Source organism: Humulus lupulus, chromosome 8, assembly GCF_963169125.1.
Source record: "Humulus lupulus chromosome 8, drHumLupu1.1, whole genome shotgun sequence".
NCBI lineage: Eukaryota > Viridiplantae > Streptophyta > Magnoliopsida > Rosales > Cannabaceae > Humulus > Humulus lupulus.
Window position 1 is genome coordinate 133,768,595 of NC_084800.1, and position 12,840 is coordinate 133,781,434.

Genomic DNA, 12,840 nt, shown 5'->3' on the forward strand with positions numbered 1-12,840 from the left:
ATAATTGAGAAAGGCTTGACTTATCTGTCAAGGACGACAATAGTGTTGAGCGTTGGTCGAAAAGCATTGACTTATCAGTCAAGGAAGGCAATAGCACTGGTCGAAAATCATTGACTTATCAGTCAAGGATGGCAATAGCGATGAGCGTTGGTGGAAAATCATTGACTTATGAGTCAAGGGCGGCAATAGCACTGAGTGTTGGTCGATATAGTTAGACCTAATCATGAGCGCATCATACGCTTGTTCGACCCAATGGTCGTGGAATACTAAAGTGTCAGGTACGTTGGGCCAGCTCTGAGGCTGGTTATATAGAGGATAAGGTAATGGGCCCCGGGGTGACTTATTAGTCTCATATTCTAGGGTTGGGCCCCAGTGTGGTTTATTAATCATGTAACTTGGGCAGTGAGCCCCGATATGATTTAGTTAATCATTTAATTAGGGAATCTGACCCCATATGACATTGTAGTCATTTATATGAATGGTATGCATGCATGAGTAGGGTTATTACTACTGGGCATGTGTTATTATGATTTGGGAATGTGTTATTCACTACTTGTGAGCATGTTTAAGTTTTCTTGCTGGGCCTTGGCTCATGGGTGCTATGTGGTGCAGGTAAAGGGAAAGGAAAGTTGGACCAACCATGAGCTGGAGAGCTTAGGTGGTGGCGTGTACATATGTGGCCACTTGACCACCACGGACAAGGTTTCTCAGAGGGTTAAACCCTATTTTTGCCGCTTAGGTGAGAAGATTGTAACTTTTGAGTTGTATTGACTTTTTTGGAACTGTAAACAACTTTGTAAATGATAATTATTGGATCCCGTGTACAGCTTAGCATTTTGTTAATTTATCCATTCCTTTTTTTACCGAAATTTTTATCCCTGGACCATTAATCACATTTAGATGCACGTTTATGGCCTAATTACTCGTTTAACGAGTTAAGTACTATTTAAAATACACAATGTAACGGTCTTGGCTAACTAGCGCATTACAATTTTTCTTAGGACCTTTTTTACAAATGAATTCTACCCTCTTTTTCTAGCTTAATGCACCCCAAATTACAATCCCCCATTTTCTCATCCCTTTATTCATTTTTTATAATATATATGTCCAATACATTACATGCTACTATATATTCTTTTTTCTTTTTCTTTTTTTGTTTTTTTCATTCATTTTTTTAATAATGAAAAGCAACTTGGACATTGTTAACCGAGATTTTCGGTAACTATATTTATATATGTTATTTAAGGATAATTGTAATGAAAGCTGAAGATTAACACAGGGTTTTTACGTGGTTGGGGCGTTAACTAGCCTTAGTCCACGAGTCTGTAATATTAGAGCTTGAACAACCTTTTACAATGGAGTTTTTCTATGTATTTCGACAGGGTTACTGTATCTTAGATGATGAGAGAGCCTTTACGGTGTTCTGTAGCTTATATTTATAGGCTTATGGGAACACTTGGTCTGGGCCGGGTACGACCCGGGCCCATCGGAGATATGGATATTCTTGGCCTTTTTAGTGGAAGCCCAATACAAAAGATACAAAATACATGAATTCCAGTCCAGCTAAGGCCCAATAAGTTGACTCAAGAGCTATATCTCGCCCGACAAAACGGTGCTTTTGGTCTGGACATTTCGAGTTACGAGGAAGATTCAGGAGACAAGACCAGCCAGAGTACTTGGCAGCGCAGACCTGAAACAACGGCGTGCAATCCCGAGGTGGCCTTTTCTGCAGGTGAAAAGTGGGGACAACGCCCACGCGGAGGGGGGCGGCTTCAGGTTCCAGGACGCTTGACCCCTCCAACCGGGGATGAGGTGATCCGGGTCCATTTACCTTTGTCCCCCTTCATTTACCACAGGTCCGGGACCTGGACGTGTAGGTCGTGGGGGGATCCGAATGATCTGTACATCACCCGGACAACCGTCCCAGAAGACGGGACCCGGAGGGCCATGCCGGACCCCTCAAATGGGCCCAGACATGCACCCCCGGCCCATACCCCTCTCGGACACTTTCCGTACCAAGAGGTCTTGGGCTAGGCCCGCATGCTTACATGGCCCCTGACAATGGGCCTGGACGAAGGCCCCGAGCCCATGCAGGAAATGGGGATAACAGACATATATATACATCGATTTATGCAACAACTAATACATTCTTATTTTATGAACAAAAAAAAATCCCACCCAAAACTTAAACAAAAATATATCTAAAACAAACTAAGTTAGAGATGGAATAGGGAAAACAATATTGGAAATGTAAAATGAAAAGGGATATGGCTAAATGCTTTAAATGTAATTCAACAAAGAGTAAGCCAATTAGCTCAAATTGGTTGACAAGGGACAATGATTTCAAGGGTAGGCTAGATAACCTGTGAAATTGGCCAACGCTCGTATGTACAATATACGACACCTTTTGAATGGAATAAGTAATATAAATGACAGAATACAATCATCTTAAGTAAACACACAGAAATTTATAGTGGTTCAGCCCGGTTCTGATGAACAGTAATAACCTAATCCACTTTAGTCTTTAGTATTGAGTTACCGACAATTACAAGTACGAACTCATAAATTCACTTCTCAGAAGAGTTTTTCCAGTCCAAAAAAGGGTTCCCAAAAAGAAGTCCTTTTTCTGAAGCCTTGGGTCCTTTATTTATAGTACCTAGGGGCTGTTACACGATCAGTATTATTGGAGATCGTGGTTTGGTACATGATCATGGTGAGTGGAGATACGTGTCCACCTTCCCACGATTATGAGATCGTGGGTCTTCTCTTGTTTCTGTAGATCGTGGTGGATAATGCACGATAGAAACTTCTGGGAAATGCTAAGTCTCTATTGGTATGTCAAACTTAGGTGCTAGGCCCGACGACCAAAGCTTAGGTTCTGGACCTGTGACCTTCTGGGTGCTAGGCCTGTTAATCTCAGTTTGAACAAGAGGAATTACTTCTCAGTGAAGTGTACTTGGGGGTTTAGACCAACCACCCTATGGAGGATAGGGTCAGGCCGACCACCCCTAATGTCCTTGGGCATATTGGGCCAACCACCCCTAGGGGTATAGGGCCTGCTTAGGCCGACTACCCCTAAGGGTATAGGGCCTGCTTAGGCCGACCACCCCTAGGGATACTAGCTTGGTCGATTTTCCTATAGATCCTAGACCTATCCTTTTTCCCCGTCGGTCTTTTCACAATACTTTGCCATTTTTCCCTGATTTGTGATGTCACGTGTCACATTCTCATTCACCACGTCATCCTTGTATTTTTTGGGATAACATTTGCCCCCCAAGTTTATTGTAATGTACTCAACATTACGGTAAACTTGATCTAGGCCCGAGAAACATACCGTAGCAGTACTTAGATAGTCAAGTCCCTTGGGACATTACATAGTACTTTTTTATTACCGATACTTTGCTTGGTATGAATTTTTCAGGGATAATTAGCAATTCCTAAAAATAATTAGGTTTTTCAAGGAAAATTAATTTCCTAAAAATCCAATATATTTTTCAAGGAAATTTGACATCCTAAAATTATAATATATTTTTCAAGGAGTTTTTAAGGTCCTAAAAATATAAAATATTTTTCAGGGATATTAATTCCTAAAAATAATAAATATTTTTCAAGGAATTTGATTTCCTAAAAATATAGATATTTTTCAAGGAATTTAAACCATATTAGATATTTTTCAAGGAAATTTGAATTCCTAAAAATATCTTGTTTGCTGAGAGGTTATAAATAGATCTTTCTTTCATTACTGCTCCATGCGCCACTTTCATCTTCTCATCTGCTCCATGCGCCACTTTCAAAAGGATCTGAGTCTAATTTTTCCAGGTCCTCATCAAACTCAGATTTTTGGTAAGTATTCTCTTCTAATCATCACATCATTTAATTTAAATGTGCTTAGATTCATAAAAAACACTTTGCCTTTTTGAGGAATTTTTGTCTGAATCTTTTTTGTTGTATCTTGATCCAAAATAATGGACCTTCTTGAAAGATTTCTCTGTAAAATTTCTTAGCCTGGGTGATTTCCAGGGAAGCATGATCCTAGGCCGACCACTTCATCAGTTTTGGCAATTTTTGGGACTCCATACCCTAGTGCCTGCGATTTATAGGGATGGGCCTAGTTTGGGCCGAGCACCTCCTTGGCATGGGTCGAGTACCTCTTTGGCATGGGCCGAGTACTCCTTGGCATGGGCCGAGCATTCCATAGGCCGAGCACCTCCTACTTCTCCTTGTACGATTTTCAAGCATAAGAACTGGGTTGGGTCGAGCACCTCTAGAGCTTAGTGGGCTAAGTACTTCCTTCCCTTCCCTTAGGCGATTTCCAGACCTAGAATTAGGGCTAGGCCAACCACTCATAGATCATAGGCTGAGTACTCCTTTCCTTCCCCTAGGCAATTTCCAGGCTAGAATTAGGGCTAGGCCAACCACTTTAGGGGCTCATGGGCCGAGTAGTCCATTTCCTTCCCTTAGGCGATTTCCAGGGATCGAATTAGGGTTGGGCCGACCACCTTAGGGGTCCATGGGCCGAGGACCTCCTTGGCATGGGCCGATCATTCCCTTTCCTCCCCTTGGGTGATTTCCAGGGATAGAATTATGGCTGGGCCGACCACCCTAGGGGTCCCTAGGGCGAGTACCCCTTGCCTTAAACGATTTTCTAGGATTCAGGGTGGTTGGCCCAAGCATAAGCTGGCCACCTGGAATCCCAAAAAATATTTTGGAGAATTGAGCGGTCCTTAGGCACCTTTCTGAAGCTTACTTCTTTGGGGTGGTCGGCCTATGCTTAAGCTCACTGGGCCGACCCCCTGTCTTGCTCTTGATTCCCTCGTTTTGACTTTTTAGTTCATGAACCTACCCTCAGCTGTTGGCTTCATTATGCTCATTGACTAATTTTAATCTTTATTTTTCCTCTGTTGCAGATGTCCAACTCTTCTTCACCAGATAAGTCAGTAGGTGAGCGTAATCCTCAAGAGTTTTTGGAAAGGTTGAAAAGGATTCTTCCTCATTCCGCTTTATACTTATTCAGTGAGGAAGATTTTTTAAAGAGGTATTGTCCAATGGCGAGAGTGAAACAGACAACCTGGAAACCCTCTGAAGATGATCCTCAGATTGTCAGGCATATCACTCAAGGCTCCTCGCCGGTCTCTTCTCAGATTACCTCTCAGCACAGTACGCCTCGTGGCTCCCAAGGCACTCAAAGCACACCTCAACGGAGTCATTCTTCTTAGCGGGATAGGTCAGGTCAGCGAGAACCATTGTAACGCCCTTCGCACCGAGATACTAGTCGGGTTCCCCATCGATCTTCTTCTCGACAAGATTGTACCGAGGGCTCACGTCGCCATACTGCTCATCCTCAGGAGCGTCCCAATCATAGATTCCATCCTAAAGTAGTTCACCCTCCTTCCAAGAGCAAAATAGTCTCACCAACTGAGCAGTAGAAGAAGAGATGACAAAAGGAGTTCCATTCATCAGATGCTGGAGCCACCTTTGCTAATGAGATCATATGGAAACCGGTTGAGAAGCCTCTCCCTGTTGATTATGAGGTTGTTTGGTTCAAGGGGGCGGCCTCTGACATGACTGAGGGGAAGGTAAAGAATTTGAGGAAGACATTTGACCTCTCTGGGGTTTCCATAACCATCCCTGGTCCAGATGACTGAGCTGAGGACCCCCATCTAGGTATGTGCGCTTGGACACGCTCTGCCATCATGTCTGGGGCTCTGCTTCCTCTTCATCCATATTTTCAAAGTGCAGCAGACTATTTTGGTATTAGTCCTTCTCAACTGGCTCCTAATGCAATCTTGGCCTTGTCTACATTGTACATCATCTATCATCGCAAAAAATGGGCTGGCTCAGTGCCTCATGAGATCCACTATCTATTTGACCTGAATACAAACCCTTCTCAGCGCAACTCGGGATATTTCCATTTCCACCATTATATGAGCGATGGTACCAACTCCTTTTTGGAAGAGATCTCTGTAAATAGCAAGACATTTAGATATGCTGATAACTATTTCTTTACCAAGGATGTAGAGGCCAACTTCTCCAAGTTTAAGCACGCTGGGCCCTTTTATAGACCATTCCTGACCCAGGACATGATCTTTAGGGCCAAGGCACTGATTGCCATGACCTATGAGGAGAAGAATGTTAAGACCCTTGTTACTCTGGAGAACCTTAGGAAGGTGGGTTTATTTCCTCCTACCATATCAAATGTTCCGAATGACGATGGTTCTGAGCCCGTGATAGCCATAGACTCCCTGGGACCCATTCATGTTGAGGAGGTATCCTCTTTGCCAGTATTAGTTGTACATGAGGATGATGAGGTGGGTGCATATGCTACGTACTCATCGCTTACTTCAGATGACTTTGATGAGGTTGCGTTCGAACTCGAATCACATTCAGAAGGTTCAACACTTTATCACTTTTATTTTATGGTTCACCGGTACTTAATATCCTTCTAACAATTGATCTCTTTTTGCAGGCTTAGACATGTTTGGTTTTGTCCATACCCAGTAGAGGTCGACTCTCGCCGAGGCCAGTCCTTCTATTCGAGTAGCAAAAAGGGCCAGGGTTGAGGCTGAGTCGGTCATGGAAGTTCCTCTTGAGGTGTCTCCTCTGTCTCCTTCAGTGTCTAGCCCTGTCACAGAGGTTGAGCCATCTTAGTCTACACCATTTCCTTCCACTGTCAATGATGTAGGTGCCTCTTGCTCTACTCCTGCCCCTTTATTTGAGCCACATCAGTCAGCTATAAGGAACTTAAGTGTCCTCATGGACCGAGCATCGAATCTGGAGCAAACAACAATAGCCATTAATGGGATCAAGAATGAGGGCTTAAACACCATTCTTACGAAGTCACTCTTAGACATTCAGAGTGTGAGTCCTTTACTGTTCCCTTCTTGTCCATTTAGCTTGTGTTCTGTTGTTTATCTAACACTTGTATGTTTTTTGTAGGCATTGATGCTGGTCTCTCATGTTCGTGATAGGTCTATAGAGTGTACTTCTATGTCTCCAACCTTTGTTCTGAGCTTGAAGTCATCCGCCAAGAGGTACTAGACCTTAGGCGCCTTCTTGGCTCTAGGGATGCTAACATTGCCTCAAAGGATGAAGAAATCAACACCCTCCGCAGTACTGTGGAGCTCAAATAGAAGGAATTGACCGAGTTGGTTCTCAGGATAACCCAGATGGAGGGGGACCTTGCTGATCATCGCCAACAGTTTGAATTAGAGAAAGAGAAGCTAATTGCCGACATGGACCAATTGCAGAAGGATTCTCTTGTTGAGAAGGAGCAAGGGGTCAAAGCTGCATAGGACAAGGCTCGAGTGGAGTATTCAGAGACAACCTTCTCTTGCTTCTACTTGATTTGGAAGTCCAACAAAGATCTGACCTTGGATTTCCTTCCTGAGAAGACGCGAGCAAAGGAGCTTAGGAAGTGTCTGGCTCGTGAGGCTACCGAGGCTCAGAGTAGTCTTTCAGATGTTACACCTCACCCTAGTTAGTCTTCTTGTTCTTTTATTTTGTTTTTCCTCTCATGCCATTGTTGGGGCACTTTGTACTTGACAGTATTTACATATGACATTTTATGCCTTTTTGTTATGAGTACTCAGTGTATTGGTTGAATTTTTTTTATTTCTAATGCTTACTAAGTATATCAACTCACAACCCTTATTGGTTCAGGTATCAGTATACTCTGACCACATGTATTTGCGTGTCATACTAACCTTACTCTTTTACGTTTTTCATGCTAACAACCATGGTAATGTGAGTAGTATATTACTTCACCAAGTACCATGAACAAAACGGTCAAGTCAACCACTCCATGGCTGATAGGCCGACCACCGTACAAGGGACATGGCTAGGAGTCTTCCTGCCAATGCCATTTTTATTTTTGTTTTTTGCATTTTCGGAACATATGTTGAACAAATGTCCTAGAAAAACTTGAGCTTGCTTAGTACTTAAGGTCACACCCTCATTGCTCGTGTATACCCCGATCGGTATGTACTATATGCCCCCCAAGTGATCATGGGTTTAAAAGCCTTGGTCACTTGCTACTTGACCATGCCTTGCTTCGAGCATTTAGACACATAATACTATCCTTTTCACCCAATGATGTAAGCAACAAATACTTGTTCCTCATTGGTAGTCAGGTGATGGTTTCATACTCAGTAGTAATGATACCTATACACAGATGCAGATTGTGTAGCAAGTGTCGATCACGATCTACGTAATCTCTCATGTACTCATTATAATGATTGTAGACAGAAATGTCTAAGTTGGACCAACCGAGTCTAGGTGGGCTAATCGAGCCTGTAACGAGTCTTAGATCAAATTATCAATTGGTCCCTCAAGGACCGGATTCGATGATGATCCGATAATGGTGACTGGTCCTCAGACCAGTCTCTTTTGTTGATCGTATAGGTCGATAGGTTCCTCAAGAACCAAGATCGAACGTGATCAAATAGTTGGCGACAAGGTCCTCAGACTATACTCATGTTTGGATTGTATGGGTCGATAGGTTCCTCAAGGACCAGAATCGAACATGATCCAATATTTGGGCAACAAGGTCCTAGGACCTATCTCTCGTTTGGATTGTATGGGTCGATAGGTCCCTCAAGGACTAGAATCGAACATGATCCAATATTTGGCGACAAGGTCCTCAGACCGTCTCTTGTTTGGATCATATGGGTCGATAGGCTCCTCAAGAACCAAGATTGAACATGATCCATTAATTTGGGCGACAAGGTCCTAGGACCTGTCTCTCGTTTCTCCTCAAGAACCAAGATCAAACATGATCCATTAATTTGGGCGACAAGGTCCTAGGACTTGTCTCTTGTTTGTATCTTATGGGTCGATAGGCTCCTCAAGAACCAAGATCGAACATGATCCATTAATTTGGGCGACAAGGTCCTAGGACCTATCACTTGTTTAGATCTTATGGGCCGATAGGTCCCTCAAGGACTAGAATCAAACATGATCTGATGTGGTTGACAAGGTCCTAGGACCTGTCTCTTGTTTGGATCTTATAGACCGATAGGTCCCTCAAGGACCAGAATCGAACATGATCCGATGGGGTTGACAGGTCCTGAGGACAAGTTCCTTATTGAAAGAAATTTAAAGAACTATAGAAACTTTATAAATTAAATTCATTCATTGAAGCACAATGGCTGTTACATAGATAATTCGTAAATACTACATTTGCAAATTAAAACTTGTGTTGCTGCTGAACATTCTTTACTGATAGAACCGGCGGAGGTGTTCACCATTCTAGTAGTTTTTTATTGGTTCTCCATTTAGTCGAGCTATCTTGTACGTCCTTGGTGGGATCACCTCCTCCACAAGGTATGACCCTTCACAGTTAGGTCCTAGTACCCCTGTCGTAGTGTCCTTAGTGTTCAGGAACACCCTCCTGAGTATTAAGTCCCCAACTAGAAATTTTCGATCTTTCACTCTAGAGTTGAAGTATTTGGCCACTTTTTGTTGATGTGCTGCTACTCTAAGACTTACCTTTTCTCGTATTTCTTCGATTAAATCGAGCGACTCTTCTATTAGTTGATGGTTCCTCCCTTGATCGCATGTCTCTCGTCTATGCGATGGAGGAGTGAGTTCAACTGGAAACATGGCTTCATATCCAAACGACAAAAAGAATGGCGTATGTCCTATCACCATTTGCGTCGTCGTTTGATGTGACCATAGGACCTCAGGAAGTAATTCTGGCCAAGCTCCTTTGGCTTGTTCAAGGCGTTTCTTTAGAGTGTCTTTGATAGTCTTGTTCACTGCTTCTACTTGGCCATTAGCTTGGGGGTGTGCTACGAGGAAAAAGCTCTTTGTGATTCCATGTCTCGTACAAAAATCGGTGAACATATCACTGTCGAATTGAGTCCCATTATTCGAGACTTTCTTCCTCGGTAGGCTAAATCGACATATGATATTTTTCACCACAAAGTCTAAGACTTCTTCGAGGTTATGGTGGTGAGTGGTTCTGCTTCGGTCCATTTGGTGAAGTAGTCTATAGCTACAACATCAAATTGGACTCCTCCCTTTCCTGTGGGTAGCTTTTCGATTAGGTCGAACCCCCATACAGCAAAGGGCCAAGGGCTCTGCATCTGTGTTAATTTGTTAGGTGTTGCTCGGGGTATCTTGGAGAACATCTGACACTTGTGGCATCTTCTGACATACTCCATTGAGTCTTCATTCATCGTCGGCCAAAAGTATCCTTGTCTTAGGATTTTCTTTGATAGGCTCTGCCCCCCAGCGTGATCTCCACAAAACCCTTCGTGTACCTCGATCATCAACAGTTTTTACTGGTCGGGTGTAACGCACCTTAGCGGTGGTAGGGAGTACCCTCGTCGGTACAGTACCCCTTCGACTATCATATACCGTGCAGCTTGTCTCACCAACTTCCTTGCTTTGTTCTGATCACTGGGTACTACTCCTTGGTTGAGATAGTTAATAATAGGGGTCATCCATGTATCTCCTACCTCAATAGGTAATGCCTCCTGCTCGGTTATGCTCCTTTTTGCCAAGTATTTGACGGGAACAACATTTAAGGTGTCTGCGTCTTTGGCACTGGCAAGTTTGGCTAAGGCATCGGCATTGGCGTTCTTCTCTCTTGGGACTTGTGTAATTGAGTATCTCTTGAACTGTGCCAACATGTCCTTCACCTTGTTTAGGTACTGCACCATCCTAAGTCCCTTGGCATGATACTCCCGGAGCACTTGGTACACCTCTAGCTGGGAATCGCTGAATATCTCTAGGGACTGTGCATGTACATCCTGAGACAAGCGTAATCCAGCTAATAATGCCTCATACTCGGCCTCATTGTTTGAAGCGTTGAATCCAAATATGAGAGCGCAATGGATTCAATGATTCTCCGGAGTGATCAGTATGATTCCTGCGCCTGAGTTGTGTTCATTGGATGCTCCATCAACATATAGCTTCCATATAGGAGTATCTCCTCCCTTCTCGGTATCTCCACTCTCCGATTGGTCGGAAGGGTCTTCAAGGTTGGTGCCTTCGACTATGAAATTGGCCAATGTTTGTCCTTTTATCGTCGTCCTCGAATGATAAGTGATATCAAACTGTCCTAGTTCCACTGCCCACTTGAGTAATCGTCCCTACGCCTCTGGTTTCTGAAGAACCTGTCTCAGTGGTTGACCGGTCAGGACTCGGACCGAGTGAGCTTGGAAATATGGATGCAACTTTCGAGAGGTGATCACTAAACAATAAGCTAGTTTCTCAAGAGGGGGATATCTAGACTCCACACCTACTAGCCTTTTACTGATATAGTATATAGGGTGTTGTACCCTGTTCTCTTCCTTTATCAAAGCAGCACTGATTGCATGCTCGGTGATTGCCAAATAGATGAATAATACTTCACCATATATTAGCTTCGCTAGGACGGGAGGTTGGGCGAGATGTTCCCTCAGGGCTTGGAAAGCCTCTCGACACTCTTCAGTCCATTGGATCTTCTTGCTACCTCTTAGTAAGTTAAAGAAAGGGACACACTTGTCCGTAGACTTTGATATGAACCTACTGAGGGTAGCTACTCTCCTGGTTAAGCTTTGCACTTCTTTGATTATGGTAGGTGGCTTCATGTCGATCAATGCTTTGATCTTCTCGGGGTTAGCCTCGATTCCACGTGAATTGACTATGTATCCGAGAAACTTACCAGAACCAACTCCAAATGAGCACATGAAAGGATTTAACTTCATGCGATACTTTCTAAGTATAACAAAGCATCCTTCCAAGTCTTGAACATGCCCTCCAGCTTCTTTGGACTTGACCAACATTTCATCGATGTATACCTCCATATTTTTTCCGATAAAGTCTCAGAACATGCCATTCACTAAACGCTAGTAGGTGGCTCCTGCGTTCTTCAAGCCGAATGGCATCACCTTATAACAGTGCAATCCCTTGTCTGTTCGGAAGCTGGTATGTTCCTCATCGGGAGGGTGCATACTTATTTGATTATACCCGGAATACGCATCCATGAATGAGAGTATTTCATGTCCTGCCATTGCATCGACCAGTTGGTCTATTCTGGGTAATGGGAAGCAGTCTTTGGGGCAGACCTTGTTCAGATCTGTGAAGTCCACGCAGGTCCTCCACTTCTCGTTTGGTTTTGGGACCAACACGGGGTTTGATACCCAATCAGGGTAGTAGGCCTCCCTTATAAAACCATTTTCCCTGAGTTGCTCGACCTCCTCCTTCAGGGCTTGAGATCGGTCTTTGTCAAGCAGTCTCCTATTTTGTTGCACTGGTGGGTAGTTCTTGTCTATATTGAGGACATGACTTATTACGGATGGAGAAATTCCAACCATGTCCTTATGTGACCAGACAAAGACATCCTGGTTTTTCTTCAAGAACTCCACCAATCGTGCTTTAATTTCCACCTTTAATTTTTTCCCGACTTTGATTACTCTATTTGGGTCCTCCTCATCTAGTAGGACTTCGTCAAGATCTTCGACTGGTCCTACCCCCATGATGTCATCCCCAAAATGAGGATCGATGTTGTTTCCCTTGCTTTGGGAAACTTGATATAACGACAAATATTTGTTAAAAGGAGCCTTCGACTCTAGTAGAATGTTTCTGTCAATGTCAACTTCCATGTTGACAACCTCATCGGTTCCTTCACCCTCTTCGCAGTAGGTTACTATCATGTTGTTTACGCATGGTCCTTTGTTTGACTTGGCTACTGACGCATTATAGCATTCTCGTGCCTCCCTTGGGTTACCCTGCACGCATCATTGCCCTGCGCTAGTGGGGAACATCAAAGATAGATGCCATATAGATACTGTTGCGTGTAATGCCATCAGGAGGGGTCTCTCGAGTACCACATTGTAAGCCAATGAACAATCT